Raw genomic sequence first — 5,283 nt, forward strand, 5'->3', positions numbered from 1 at the left:
AGGCAGATGGCCAATAAATACATGAAAAGATGCTCAACATCACTCATTATTAGAGAAATGCAAATCAAAACTACAATGAGGTACCACCTCATACCAGTCAGAATGGCTATCATCAAAAAATCTACAAACAATAAATGCTGGAGAGGATGTGGAGAAAAGGGAACCCTCTTGCACACTGTTGGTGGGAATGTAAATTGATACAGCCACTATGGAGAACAGTATGGAGATTCCTGAAAAAAACTAAGAATAAAACTATCATATGATCCAGCAATTCCACTACTGGGCATATACCCTGAGAAACCCACAACTCAAAAAGAAACATGTACCCTAATCTTTACTGCAGCACTATTTACAATAGACAGGACACAGGAGCAACCTACATATCCATCAATGGATGAATAGACAAAGAAGTAGTGGTACATATATACCATGGAATATTACTCAGCCATAAAAAGGAACAAATTTGAGTCAGTTAAGTGAGGTGGATGAACCTAGAGACTGTTATACAGAGTGATGTAAGTCACAGAAAACCAAATACAGTATATTAAAGCATATATATGAAATCTAGAAAAATGGCATTGATGAACCTATTTGCAGGGAAGGAATGGAGAAACAGAACAGAGAACAGACTTTAGGACATAGCAGGGGAATGAGAGGGTGAGATGAATTGAAAAAGTAGCACTATACACACACACACACACACACACACACACACACACACACTACCACGTGTAAAATAGACAGCTAGTGAGAAGTTGCTATATAACACAGGGAACCTAGACTGGAGCTTTGTATGAACTAAAGGGGCAGGATAGGGGGAGGGGAGGGGAGAGGGAGAGGATACATATACATAGTTACAACTGATTTGTAACGTTCTATGGCAGAAACCAGCACAGCATTGTAATGCAATTATCCTCCATTTAAAAATTTAAAATGTCAAACTGAGGTCCAGTATTTTCTTCCAATTTAATAACAAGAAATTGAAAGCACTGATATTCACCATTTTGGTTGTTATTGGAGGGGAATTTTCTTGTTATATGGAGGAAGGGGCTGCCTCAACCTCTCATCTCGCTTCCTGTCCCTGAAAAAATATTACCGTTCTAAAGGCTTTTCTGGGGATGTAGTAAGAATGTACTTGCTTCCCTGCCATTTCATGTTTTTAACACTTGCAAGAACAATAGACATCTCTTCTAGGTAAAAAATAAATAATATAATGAAGAGCGGAAAAGCAACCTTTCCCCAAAACGTACAACCCCCAAACACTTGCTGAATGTTTTTATCCGCATTTCATTGTTCAAGAATGCATTATATTCTTTCTTATGCAGGCACTTATATATTCATGCATGTAGGCATGTGTTTGTATACTGATCTACAAAAGGTAAGATCTCATTTTAGTTTTCCAACCCTGGTATCACTATAATGGGTTGACATATGAAAGACATGTCCAAACCGCAATCCCTGAACCTGTGATGAGACCATTTTGGGGAATAAGGTCTGTGGCATGAAACTACATGAAATCATGCAATTGACATGAAACCATCCTGTATTTAGTGCAGACTCTACATCTATAGGATTGGTGTCCTATAAGAAAAAGGCAAGAGGGAGAGTGTTGTGACCTCACTAGCCCATTTGAGATTGCTACAGCACCGCCCCCAGGATTAGGCTTCCCTGATAGCTCAGTTGGTAAAGAATCCACCTGCAATGCAGGAGACCTGGGTTCGATCCCTGGGTTGGGAAGATCCCCTGGAGAAGGGAAAGGCTGCCCACTCCAGTATTCTAGCCTGGAGAATTCCATGGACTGTATAGTCCATGGGGTCGCAAAGAATCAGACACCCGTGAGCAACTTGCACTGCACAAGAGAGAGGAGGGTCGGCTCCGAGCCCTGAGAAGTGCACAGGCGCGACCCCACAGCAAAGGTCAAATGGAAGTCCCTCTGCTGGGGCGGCATCCCGGAAGAAGCATTGGCCTTCGTGGGGTGGTGGCCTGGGGCCTGTGCACCTCAGCGGTCTCGGGCTTAGCTTCTCAGAACTAAGGGAGAAGCCTCACCTGGAAACAGGGAGGAATGGAACTTGACGCCTGCCTTCTGCCTCACTAGAGAGCCCTGTGCCCACCACTGCCGTACTGCAACGGTTGTCAGTGCCTGGGGCAGTCAACGTTTGTTTGCTTCCTTTTGGGATACTTGTCTTTAACACGGACAAATACACCGCCTTCTGGGGTCGTACTGTTTACCTGGCCCACAGAACCTTTTTACTTAAAGACATTCCGGTGCTCCCAATCCTGGCATTCTGGTATTGATGTTGAATACACCTTATTAGCATATTAAAATGGCTGTACCCAAAGGCACCATCCCTTCCTTGTTGGAATGCCCGTGCCACATCGGTGTGGAAATCCTCATTGAGCCTGTGACACTGCCTTGCAACCAACGCTCTGTAAAGCATGCTTCAAATCGACTGTGGAGAAGGCAAATTTGTGCTGTCCTTTCTGTTGCCGCCGGGTCTCTTCGTGGACTCGGTACCACACCCGAAGAAATTCTCTTGTCAATATGGAACTGTGGGAGATAATTCAAAAACACTATCCAGAGGAATGCCGGCTTAGAGTCTCTGGGCAACAATCAGAGGAAATCGTTGATGACTTCAGCCAGTTCATCTATTAAGTCAACCTGGGGGATTAAGAAGAGAATATGAGGAGGAGAGAAGCAAGGTGGAGGCAGAGCGACAAGCCATTCAGAAGGAAGAAAACAAAGCCAGTGAAAAATACACACAGAGACTACTGGCAGAGGAGGAAGAAGAGGAAAAGAGACAGGCAGAAAAAAGGCTCAGAGAGATGGAAGAACAACTGAAAAGTGATGTAGCGCTGGCAAGAAGGCCAAGCCTTAATATGAGCAATGTCTGTGAGGAAAGTGTCTCGGCTTTCTGCTCGGATTTCAAAAAATCTAATCCCGTCACAACCGAGTCACAAAGGAAAAGGAAGAGCAAACAAAAAAGCACTGGCGATATTCAAAAGAATTTGTCACTGAATTCTCAACTTGAGTCAGCGTCACAGTCTGAAGTTGTAGAAGAAGACAGGGAAACTTCCAGGTCCAAGGAAACTGACAGCAGTGATAGGAAGAAACCTACATGGCAAGACACAGAAATTGAGGAAGATATGCCAGCACTTTCTCCTCAAATATGCCTTGAAGTTCAAAAGTGAGATGCAGAAGCTTCAGTGGAGTCACCTAGACCTCAGTTATGTGCCAGTGGTGGAGAATGGTACCTTGAAGGAAAAGTGAAAACCAAACAAAGCAGTCATGAAAGAGAGTCATGTGTCATCAGTCATGAAGAACCTAAAGCTGGAGTTTCCTCTTCTGGAGAAGCTGCAGTTAAGTCTTTTGGCGAAACAGAGAGTGGATGTACAGTGTCAGACATGACATAGACACTGAAAAATAACACAGTTGTGACAGAAAATGAGGAGCCTCGCCTCACCTACTGACCAGTAAAGATATCTCCAGAGAAAAAAACCAGGAATCTTTGTCTGAAGCAGTCAGCAATCCACGCTGTTCTACAAAAAGAAGAAAAATGTTCCTTAAAGCTTCCTCAGACCAAGAGTAAACAAGCCCGCTTTATCCCAAAACTGATAGATTTGGAACGTCTATTTTTTGAGAGACATAAACAGGAACAGGATAGGTTATTAGCATTGCAGCATCAGAAAGAGGTGAATCAAGAACAAATGAGGCCAACCTGTCTAAAAGGATCCCCAGATGAATATCAGTTACGGGCTATGTCTTCACCTTCAGGCAAATTACTAAATGGACAGAGGGAGAATACCAAAGAGAGGAGCTTCAAAAGACAAACTGATCTAGAGCATCCAGTACCTCACAGAGCCTCAAAAAGTGAAAATTGGCACCCTTCTTTTAAGTTCCAGTTGTAACATTATTCAGTTAATGCAAGAAAATACCAAGTTCTACTATAGATACTTGTACATAAAATGACTCATTCCCTACAGCCTGGTAAGTCAAAGAAAAGTATTTTTTCAGATGTTTCACAGATACACAAAGTAATGCTTGGGTAAGAAGAGTGTTTACAACCTAGTAAAGCTGGATGGTGAAGCTCTATCGTAGATTCTTTATAAATTTTTCGTTAGTGCTGTTCTGTGGGCACACTCATTGTCCCTGGTTAAAGGCCTGTGTGATTACAGGGGCAGAGTATATGGATGTGTTTCTGCCAAACCCAGTTGTAAGCAAGAGTTCTACTCCTTTCATTTTTTAATAACTGTGATGGACTAAGTTCAAGTTGACGGTCCTTATGGATGTAAAAATGCCTTGGCCAACTCCCAAGAAATCTTAATGTCCATGCATTTCCCCCAAGGTGCATATTTTAGTGCCTTTGAGCACTTCTTTGTCCTGACTAGTAATCAGAGCTATAATATATAATATACCAAGTAACATTATAATATACCAAGTAACTAAGGAAGCCAGGCAGAGTTTAAAATCTGCTTTCTTGCAACTTTCTCATTACTTTTGCAGAGCACTTGAAGTGTATCTTCCACAACACTAATTTCCATCTCTAGTTTAATTGCTTTCAGTATTACAGCATTTTCTTTGACTTCAAATGGGTTAAATCATGAAGTCAGAAGAATCAGACTTTTCTGGAAAATGATGCCTTAGCTGAGAGAAAGGAAAGTTGGTGCAAAAGGAGTTAATCTTGGCTTGAGACTGAGTGGGTTAGACTGAGAATTTGGAAGTACTGGAACTGAGTGGATGATAGACAACTGGGTCTAGGATGGAGTAGCAGGTGGAGTTTGGCAATGTATTATTTCCTGTCTTTTCTTTGCTAAATGACACAGAAAGCATGTGCGTTTTACTGCTTTTCACACCATACTATGTAATCTGCTATTCCAAAACACAAAATGGGAATTTACTGTAGCAGAGTTATGTTGTAATATCCTGTGATGTAGAACCTGACTAAACATGTTGTTTCCTTACATTGCCATTTGTATTGATAATGACTCTTATTTGTGTTTATGCACAAAAAAGGAAAGGTTGATACTTGGATTTTGCCCTCTCTTATCCCCGAAAGTTAAATCAGAGAGCAGCAATTTCACTTGTGAAATTTGACGTAGAGACTGTTAACCTTTTATTTCATTAATATGAAAAACTTGGAACGAAAAAACAACAGTTTTAACAGCATTTCTGCTGATGTCTAGTTTGCCATCCTTTTAAGGTAATAATACAATAAAATGTCCTAGAGCTAATAATTCTAGCTTAAGTTTATCAATGATTTTATACATTATTATGTTTTTTGCCTG

General features: G+C 41.4%; 1 pseudogene; it reads left to right on the forward strand.

Moving 5' to 3' along the window:
- The first annotated feature begins 2,184 nt into the window (after positions 1-2,184).
- On the forward strand, positions 2,185-4,355 carry LOC139033620 (E3 ubiquitin-protein ligase RNF168 pseudogene; annotated as a pseudogene).
- Positions 4,356-5,283: the final 928 nt, after the last annotated feature.

Source organism: Odocoileus virginianus, unplaced genomic scaffold (assembly GCF_023699985.2).
Source record: "Odocoileus virginianus isolate 20LAN1187 ecotype Illinois unplaced genomic scaffold, Ovbor_1.2 Unplaced_Scaffold_22, whole genome shotgun sequence".
NCBI classification, from domain to species: Eukaryota; Metazoa; Chordata; class Mammalia; order Artiodactyla; family Cervidae; genus Odocoileus; species Odocoileus virginianus.